We start from the raw sequence: 11,331 nt of genomic DNA, 5'->3' as shown, positions 1-11,331 counted from the left end.
TATGAAACAGATTTAGAAAGATTAAGTAATTTGTTCAAAGTCATATAGATTTGTAAATACCAAAGTGGGGTTTAAAAGCAGGTCTGAGTGATTTGAAAATCACCACATTTTGAAACTGAATGAAATATGTAAATGCATGATTGTTGAAAACTAACAAACAAATGCGTCATGTGCATGTGACTGATTTCAGCATAGCTGTGATGGACAGTTCCCTGTTCATGTTAGCTCCTGTGTCAAGAGTACAGACTAATAGTTCATTGTGTGTGTGTGTGTGTGTGTGTGTGTGTGTGTGTGTGTGTGTATACACACCACATCTTCTTTACCCATTCATCTGTTAATGGACACTTAGGTTGCTTCCACATCTTGGCTATGTAAATAATGCTGCTATGAACATTGGGGTGCGTATATCTTTTTGAATTAGGGTTTTTGTGTTGCCCACCCCAGGGGTATGGGTCTTGACTAAACTGCAACTCCACCCCTCCTGCTCATCCTCTTGTGGTTTGTTCTTTATAGTTTTAGTTATAGAAGGCATTTTCTAGTCTTTCTCATCAGTAGTTTCTCTGTAAATAGTTATAATTTTGGTTTGCCCATGAGAGAAGGGGAGCTCAGGGTCTTCTTACTCTACCATCTTCCAGCCTTCCTCTGGTGATTAGTGATGTTGAGCATCTTTTCATATGCCTGTTGGCCATCTTTATGTCTTCTTTGGAAAATGCCTATTTTTTTAAAATATAAATTTATTTATTTTATTTATTTATTTTTGGCTGCATTGGGTCTTCACTGCTGTGCGCGGGCTTTCTCTAGTTGCGGCCAGCAGGGGCTACTCGTCCTTGCAGCACGTGGGCTTCTCATTGTGGTGGCTTCTCTTGTTATGGAGCACGGGCTCTAGAGTCCAGGCTCAGTAGTTGTGGTACACGGGCTTAGTGGCTCCGTGGCATGTGGGATCTTCCCGGCCCAGGGATCGAACCCGTGTCCCCTGTATTGTTAGGCGGATTCTTAACCACTGCGCCACCAGGGAAGTCCCGTACCTATTATTTTTTAATTGAATTGTTTGTTTTTGATATTGACTTGTGTGGGTTTTTTATATATTTTGGATATTAACTCCCTTATCAGACATATCATTTGCAAATATCTTCTCCTATTCAACACTCAGCCATAAAAAAGAATGAAATTTTGCCATTAGGAAAAACATGGATGGACCTGGAGGGTATTATGCTTAGTGAAGTAAGTCAGACAAAGAAAGACAAATACTATATGTTTTCACTGACATGTGGCATCTAAAAAATAAAACAGGGACTTCCCTGGGAGTCCAGTGGTTAAGACTTCGCCTTCCAGTGCAGGGGGTGTGTGTTTGATCTCTGGTTGGAGAGCTAAGATCCCACATGCCTTGTAGCCAAAAACCCAAAACATTAAACAGAAGCAATACTGTAACAAATTCAGTAAAGACTTTAAAAATTGTCCACATCAAAAAAAAATCTTTAAAAAAGTAAAACGAACAAATATAACAAAACAGAAACAGACTCACAGATAGCAAACTAGTGGCTACCAGAGGGAGAGGGTTGGTAGGGAGAGGGAAGGGGCAAATAGGTGAAGAGAATTAAGAGGTACCAACTACTAGGTGTAAACTCAGTAAGTTACAAGGATGTAATGTTCAACATGGGGAATATAGTCAATATTTTTAATAACTTTATACAGAGTATAATCTAAAAAATACCAAATTACTGTGCTATAAGCCTGAAACTAATATTGTAAGTCACTATACTTTAATTAAAAGGAAGAGCATAAACTTTCTCTGTCAGACACCAGAAAGACCACTCCGCAGGGCATGTGTAATCTATTAAATGCAAGGGATTTAACTCCCTCAGTGACAAACCTTATCTAATGGGGCTCAGAAGTCAGTGGATAACAGCTCCCATCCTATGGTGGGTCAATTCTGGGGCTTAGTCTTTTTTTTTTTTTTTTTTTTTTTTGCTGTACGCGGGCCTCTCACTGTTGTGGACTCTCCCGTTGTGGAGCACAGGCTCCAGACGCGCAGGCCCAGCGGCCATGGCTCACGGGCCCAGCCGCTCCGCGGCATGTGGGATCTTCCCGGACCGGGGCACGAACCCGTGTCCCCTGCATCGGCAGGCGGACTCTCAACCACTGCGCCACCAGGGAAGCCCTGGGGCTTACTCTTTATGGTTCCTCAGAGTTCCTAGTGGGGTTGAGCCCAGATTCCCAGGGTGGTAAGTAGCTAATTAAAAACCCTTGATAGATTTTTCTCCCTTTACTCCCTTAATTCCTTGACTCCCTTGCTTATGCTTCCCTGATCACCTCCCCAAATAACTTATTTGCATTCAAGTCACTGTCTCAGTGTTTGCTTTAGGGGGAACACAAACTAAAGCAATGAATCTAACAGAAGGAGAGGAAAAATAGTTCTCTATTTAGTGAAATATTTTATGTAATTTACTTCACTGTGGAAACATGGTGGGCACTACAAACTACAAAAAAGTGAATATATGAGTCTGTGTAGATAGATGTAACTATAAATGATGTAGATATAGATTGTATTGCCCCTCTTACTTAACTGTGAATTCCTGCGTTATCTAGCTTTTTAAAATTCTTCCTTTTGGTAAGTGTTAAGAATCAGATTAGGGCTTCCCTGGTGGCGCAGTGGTTGAGAGTCCGCCTACCGATGCAGGGGACACGGGTTCGTGCCCCGGTCTGGGAAGATCCCACATGCCGCGGAGCGGCTGGGCCCGTGAGCCATGGCCGCTGGGCCTGTGCGTCCGGAGCCTGTGCTCCGCAACGGGAGAGGCCACAACAGTGAGAGGCCCACGTAACGCAAAAAAAAAAAAAAAAAAGAATCAGATTAGAATTCTTTATTTCTTTACCAAAACCCACACAGATGAATGTAAGACATGTTAAAAAAAAAAAAAAAAAAAAACCCAAACAACAAAAAAAGATAATCTCTGCTTCCAAGCAGAATAAGTCATTTCTCAGTTACTGGCCTCAATATCAGTTTTGTAACCAGAATTATAACATAAAGCCCAATAATGGAAGACATTGACTGTTCAACTGCCAGTCACCTATTACTCCATTTTCCCTGTTCACCTGTTAAAACAAATGTTCTATCCTATCTTAACCACTGCAGTTGTCTTCCTTCTAATTGTTCCTTACCCTGTCTGCCTCCAAGTTCACAAGCACACAGATTCAATTTTTTTTCAGTTATGTTGAATCCATACATGTCTCTATTATGAATCGAACCCATGATGTAATTTAAAAATTTCTAAAAAAGATTTGGAATTTCACAAATTATAGAAACATCAACTTTTTTAGTTTGTAGTCTTCCTATTTATAAGGTATTTAGGCTGCTAAATTAAAAATAGATTCCAAATTTCAGCTTTTCAAAGAAAAATTCTTATAAAAATGAGAGTCTTCCTCTGCATTACTAAATTTGTGGGAGTTGGAATTTTTTGAATCATTTTTTTTTACTGCAAATATTTCAACGTCAGGTGTCAGACTTTTTTTTTTTAACATATACATGTATATATTCTTTTTCAAATTATTTTCCCATTTAGGTTGTCACATAATATTGATCAGAGTAGTTCCCTGTCCTGTACAGTAGGTCCTTGCTGGTTATCCATTTTAAATATAGCAGTGTGTGCATGTCAATCCTGAACTCCCTAACTATCCCTTCCTGCCATCCTTTCCCCCAGTAACCATAAGTTCTTTCTCTAAGTTTATGAGTCTGTTTCTGTTTTGTAAGTTCATTTGTATCATTTCTTTTTAGATTCCACTTATAAGCCATATCATATGGTATTTCTCTTTGTCTGACTTACTTCACTCAGTATGACAATCTCTATGTCTGTCCATGTTGCTGCAAATGGCATTATTTCATTCTTTTTAATGGCTGAGTAATATTTCATTGTATATATGTGCCACATCTTTCTCCATGCCTCTGTCGATGGACATTTAGGTTGCTTCCATGTCTCGGCTATTGTAAACAGTGATGCAATGAACATCGGGGTGCATGTATCCTTTCAGACCATGTTTTTCTCCAGATATATGCCCAGGAGTGGGATTGCAGGATAATATGGTAGCTCTATTTTTAGTTTTTTAAGGAACCTCCATACTGTTCTCCATATAGTGGCTGTACCAATTTACATTCCCACCAACAGTGTAGGAGGGTTCCCTTCTCTCCACATCCTCTCCAGCATTTATTGTTTGTGGATTTTTTGATGATAGCCCTTTTGACTGGTGTGAGGTGATATCTCACTGTAGTTTTGATTTGCATTGCGCTAATAATTAGAGATGTTGAACATCTTTTCATGTGCCTCTTGGCCATCTGTATGTCTTCTTTGGAGGTTTCAGGCTTTGTAATAACTTCAGTGATTCAGAAGGTTGAGGCTGCTAGGCAGTTTAAGTGACTATAAGATGGTATCCTATGAATATTCATGGCTCCAGTACTGTTTTATGCCCATCACCCTTCAAGGCTCTCCCACAGCTTGATTGAGAAAAAGAGCCCTGACTTATCTGTATGAGATTAACAACCACCCAAATTTTATTCTATTTTGGTATGGTTTTATTCTATTTTGATACGGTTTTTGTTTTGTTTTGTTTGTTTGTTTAACAGAATGCTTAGTGGCCATTCCAGTGTGAAGGGGATTATGTCTAAATTGTTATCTTAATACAGTTTTTTCATGGTTATTTCTTGGGTGATTTGAAAATTCAAACTTACGTTAAAACATTCAACTTTATACATGTCAAAGATGATGAAACTCACTAGAAAATTGCATCAGGTAGCTATATCCTAACAGTTTGGATAGTTACATGAGAAATAGTGTTTTTTTAGGGAGGATCATGCTATAAATGAAATGCTAAGAAAATGGTGTCTAATGTTGAAAGAAGGAAGAAGGAATAGAGGAAGAGTTAGTTTTGATAGCATTTAGTTTTCTTCACTGATATTAAAATCACATTTATGTTGTATTTGTGTAGGCCCTCCATATAAAATATTGTGGATTTTATATAAAAACACACTGAGGGCATCATCTAGAAAGCACAAGAGTTTTAACTCCACCCTCTTACCATGTCACTCTTTCTCCAAAATAAAGTTTCATTATTAGAATCTCCTTCATACTTTTGAGTTTTGAGGTTCTTCATAAACTGATTGCTTTAAACACAGCCATTTCCCTCCCACAACTCATCAACATGTGCCCTCTGCTCCTAAAATCTTCTCTGTCCTACATGAGAAACCTTTATTTTTTTTTTCTTGCTTTTGGTAATGCTTTTGACCCTCCCTGGTATGAATTGCTTCTCTTATATACCTACATCCAGGCACATTCTTCTGACTTCTTCCATGAAGTCTTCTCTTTATGTGTTTGTTTGCCCATGGTGATCGTGGCTGCCAATGACAAAAGTTTATTTTACTGATGAAAACATGTAACTTATGTAACTTAGTTCTTTTTAAAGAGTGAATAGTAGCATGCTGCTATACAAAGAATACTTACTCTGCAATTCTATTTTCAATATGCCTAATCGCTAATTCTCAAATATATGCACATGTAAAAGAAAGGTAATCTATCTAATATGGCTCCTCATGTATTTATAGAGCTGCTTAAACTATATCAAAAAAAGAAGGCACTTATGTCACTGTAGTATTTTTTCTAAATACTTTATATATTTACATTTCATCTTAAGCTCTAGGAGAACAGATACTATGTCCCAATATGTATTGGTTGAAAACTTATGCAGAATTTTGAAAGAAACATATGATAATAACAATAGTAATGAAATAATAACTAACATTAATGAAGTATTTTTATATGCCAGGCACTGGGTTAAACATTTGGTACACATTTAATCTCATTTAATTTCTCATTATTTTTATTTTGCTAGTGAGGAAGCTGAATTTCAGAGAGTCATTAAATATCAATAGCTTGTCCAAGTTTACACATGTAGTCAGCAGGTGGGGGGATTCTAACCCAAGAGTTTGTTTTTAACTTCAAAACCTATCCTCATCACACATCTAACGATGAGGAAAAAAAAGTTCTTAGGAAAAAATGGATAGGTTTATAGATGAAACTTTCTATGGACTGAAAATATCTAGGTTTGTGACTGTAACTCTCTGAGCTCAAGAAAGTTGTCAGAACTGGAAAAACAACTCAATTATGGTTGTGCACATGTAACAGAGGGGCAAGTAAACTTAGTACTTAGCTCAAACACTGGGTCTCCATAAACATTGTTTTTTCTATTTACAAAAAGCTGCCCTATAGAACAATTTGCCTTTCATTTGTATGGACACAACTGTCTAGTTAACACCTGACTAGATAACAAATTCAGATGATGAGGTGAGTGGGAAAATAGCCATGCTCAAAATACATAATCAATTAGAATATTCCAGCTATTTGTTAAAAATGAACTAACCGTGGAGCTAGATTCAGCCAAAGCTGAAACTGAACATGCTTAATACCAAATAAAATCGCTAATTTTAGAGTTGGAATAATTCTTACTGTTTCTACATTTCCCTGTTTAGACTTAAAATTTAAATTAAATAGTAAAGCATGTGTACATTAAATTTTTAAAATTTCCAGGTAGTTTTATTCTGAAACCGAGGGTGTTTTGTTTTAAACATTTTCATTTTAATTCATAAGAGGAATCATATAGCTGTACATTTTTCTGAAATACAGGGATAAACAAACTCAGTGATCAATGAGAATGGTCATTTGATGACTGAATACCTGAAATGGGAATTTTGAGTTCATGGAAAGACAAACAAGAGACTCTCTCTTGATCAGCAAAGTTAATTATCTTCCTAGCTGTATACCATGTGAAGAAATCATGTATTTGAGCAAAAGTTTAAGTAAAAAATCTGGGCAAGCTTTTTTTCAGTTTCAATAGATCAATGAAAGATTACAAACTATAATGACATATTGCCTACATTTTTCAAACATATATGAAAAATGTAATTTAATATCCATTCATTGGAATATATATGATAGTAAAGGAAATATCTTTTAAAAAGGCTATGATGAATTATTTATTTAATCCAAGGAGGTAAATCTTTGTGTACTAAATATCTTTAAAATTCTAATGATAATTTTAAGTTTAAAGACTTATTTTCTATAGAAAACTTAAATCAGTTTTTCTCAAATTGCCTTCTTGAAAAAATGGATTATATATATATGTACATATAAGATTTATGACACTTTTGTCATGAGTTCACATATTTATAATAAACTCTGGTTATTTATAAGCATGCTACATACATTTAAAAGTGATAATAGGGACTTCCCTGGTGGTGCAGTGGATAAGACTTCTTGCTCCCAATGCAGTGGACCTGGGTTCGATCCCTGGTCAGGGAACTAGATCCCACATGCATGCCGCAACTAGGAGTTTGCATGCCACAACTAAGGAGCTGGTGAGCCACAACTAAGGAGACCGCCTGCTGCAACTAAGACCCAGTGCAACCAAATAAATATATAAATAAATAAAAGGGATAATAAATTTAATAATTAAACTTATAAGCTAATTTTTCTTCTTTTTTATTGGATTAAAAAAAGTAGAGTAATGTGTTTGCCTGGTAAGGGGCAGAGCAGGGATTTAAAAAAATTTCAAATGCATGCTATTTCATAACAGTTTATTGCCTTTCAGTGTCCCTACATTTGCCTTACCTTTTCCTTCCTTAAAAAGAAATTACCTTTGAATATTTACAAGTGTAGAGTTGAAAGGGGCCATAGAGATCACCTAGGGTTCTCCAGCTTTTATTCCATTATTCACCATTCTATGTCATGCTTCTTGAGATTACTTACACAAAAAGTGCCTAACCAAGGTTAATATCCTTTCTTCTCAGGGAATACCTCACTGTTAACTTATCATCATATCCCAGGGGCACTGACCCCCACCAGAGGCTGCATCCTTTCAATTGATTGTTGATATGTTTTTTTGGAAGAAGAATCTGCTCCCCTCTCAGTATATTTAAAGCTAATTGTTTTTATTATTTACTTTATTTTTCTTTACTCCATGGTAGGTATATGTGAGTTCATCATTCTTTATAAATGAATTCCAGACTCTCCACTTTCTTAGTCTCTCACCTCTTATTGTCAATATTCCTTTTAAGATTAGGTACTTAGAACAAATACAATGGTAGACCTGATGTTTCATCTTTGTCCATGAGAATGACACCATACTTCATATATCTGAAATTCTTTCCTATTAGTGACACCAAGACTATGTTAGGAAACATATCACAAACTCATGTTGAATTTCATATCAGATAAAACCACTAAAATCGTCTTCACACTAACTACAGTACCCAGTTCTTATCTAACCTGTATTAATTTCTCAGATAATTTTGTATTAAAATAGGATCTTCCATTTATTTCCATTTGTTTTTATCTTGTAATTTTAATCAAAATTTCTATGATAGCAGACATGTTAGCAGATAACAGCAAAAAAAATCTACTCTGAAAACTATGGTTTAGAACACAGCTTAAAATTTTGTTTTTTCCCTCCAGGTTTGTTGGGATATAATTGACAAATAAAAAATGTATATATTTAAGGTGTACAATGTAGTATTTTGGTGTATATATATATTGTGAAAACATTACCACATCGAGCTAATTAACATATCTATCACTTCACATTTTTCTTTTGTGATGAGAACATTTAAGATTTACTCTCAGCAAATTTCAAGTATATAATACAGTATTATTATCTATATTCACCATGTTGTACATTAGTTCTTTAGAATATATTTATCCTGCATAACTGTAACTTTGTACCCTATGACCAACATCTCTCCATTTCCCTTACCCCTGCCCCTGGCAGGGTAAACACCATTATACTCTCTACTTCTATGACTTTGACTTTTTTAGATAATACATGTAAGTGAGATCATGTAGTACTTGTTGTTCTGTACCTGGCTTATTTCACTTAGCATAATGTTCTCCAGATTTATCCATGTTGTCCCAAATGGTAGGATTGCTTTCTTTTTAAGGCTGAATAATATTCCATCATGTGTGTGTGTTCGTTCGTTATAATGGGGTTATGTCCTAATAAGTTGAAAATATCTAAGTCGAATGAATTTAAAGCTGAACATCATAACTTAGCCTAGCTTACCTTAAATGTGCTCAGAACACTTACATTAGCCTACAGTTGGGATAATCATCCAACACAAAGCCTATTTTATATTAAAGTGTTGTAATTTACTTGAATATTGTACAGAAAGTGAAAAATAGAATGTTTGTATGGGTATAGAATGATTGTGTTTTGGTTGTTTACTTTCATGATTTCATGGCTGACTGGGAGCTGAGGCTTACTGCAGCTGTCCAGCATCACGAGGGAGCGTTGTACTGCATATTGCTTGCCTGGGAAAAGATCAAATCCCAAATCTGAAGTATGGCTTCTACTGAATGCATGTTGCTATCTCGTAATTGTAAGGTCAAAAAATTGTACGTTGAATCATCATGAGTCAGGGAGTGTCTGTCTGTCTCTCTGTCTCTCTTTCTGTACGTGTGTGTATATATATATATATATATATATATATATATAACATTTTCTTTATCCATTTATCTGTATACTGGACATTTAGGTTATTTCCCTATCTTAGCTAACTGTGAATAATGCTGCAGCAGTGAACAGGGGAGTACAGATTTCTCTTCAAGATACTGATTTCATTTCTTTTGGATATAATGCCCAGAAGTGGGGTTACTGGAGTATATGGTAGTTTTATTTTTAAGTTTTTGAGTAACATCCATAATTTTTCCACAATGACTATACCGATTTATATTTCCACTAACAGTGTACAAGTATTCCAATTTATCCACATCGTTACCAATACTTGTTATCTTTAGTCTTTTTGTTAATATCCATTCTAACAGGTTTGAGGTGCTATCTCATTATGGTTTTGATTAGGATTTCTGTGGTGATTATTGATGTTGAACACCTTTTCATGTACCTGTTGGCCATTTTATGTCTTCTTTTGAAAAATGTCTATTCAGGTCCTTTACCCATTTTTAAATCAGATTATTTATTTTCTTGCTATTGAGTTGTATGAGTTCCTTATATACTTTGGATATTAATCCTTTATTAAATGTATAATTTGCAAATGTTTTTTTCCCTTTCCATAGGTTGTCTCTTCATTCTGTTATTTCCTTTGCTTACAAAAGCTTTTTTGTTTGATGCAACCCTATTTGTCTATTTTTGCCTCTGTTGCCTATGCTTTGGGTGTCAAATTAAAAAAAAAAATTGCCCAGATCAATATCAGGAGGCTTTTTTCTCTATGTTTTCTTATAACTGTCTTATAGTTTCAGGTTTTACATTCATGTCTTTAGTCCATTTTGAGTTGATTTTTTGTATTTAGTGTGGATAAGTGTCCAATTTTATTCTTCTGCATGTGGATATCTAGTTTTCCCAACACCACTATTGAAGAAGCTGTTCTTTCCCCATGTGTGTTCTTAGAAACTTTGTTGAAGAGCATTTAAACATTATACATGGATTTATTTCTGGACTTTCATTTCTGTTTGGTCTTTATGTATGTTTTTATTCCACTATCATAGTGTTTTGATTATAATAGCTTTGTAGCATATTTTGAAATCAGCTAATGTGATGTCTCCAGTTTTGCTCTTCTTGCTCAAGATTGCTTTGGCTATCTGGGGTATTTTGTGGTCCCATATAACTTTTAGGATTTTTTTTTCTATTTTTGTGAAAAATGCCATTGGAATTTTGTTGAGGATTATATTAAATCTGTAGATTGCTTTAGGTAGTATGGAAATTTTAACACTATTATTTTTTTCAATTCATGAACATGGGGTACCTTTCCATTTATTTGTGTCTTTTTCAATTTTTCATCAATGTTTTATAGCTTTTAGTGTACAGATCTTTCACCTTCCTGGTTAAATTTATTCCTAAACATTCCTTTTTTTCTTGATGCTAAATAGGATTGTAAATAGGATTGTTTTCTTAATTTCTTTTTAGAATAGCTTGTTGTTAGTATATAGAAACCAAATGATTTTTGTATGTTGCTTTTGTATCCTGCAACTTTACTGAATTGGTTTATTAGTTCTAACAGTTTTTTTGGTGGAGTCTTTAGGGCTTTCTATATATAATATCATATCATCTGCAAACAGAGACAGTTTTACCTCTTTCCAATTTATATATTTTTATTTCATTTTCTTGCCTAATTTCTTTGGCTAGGACTTCCAGTACTATACTGGATAGAAGTGGTGAGAGTGGGCATCCCTCTCTCTCCTGGTCTGCAAGGTTTCTGATGAAAAATTTATTGATTGTCTTATGGGGATTCCCTTGTATGTAATGAGTTGCTTTTGTCTTTTTTTTTTTTTCTAAATTCTCTCC

Source organism: Hyperoodon ampullatus (genome assembly GCF_949752795.1).
Source record: "Hyperoodon ampullatus genome assembly, chromosome: 12".
NCBI lineage: Eukaryota > Metazoa > Chordata > Mammalia > Artiodactyla > Ziphiidae > Hyperoodon > Hyperoodon ampullatus.
Note: the sequence above shows the minus strand (reverse complement) of the source record.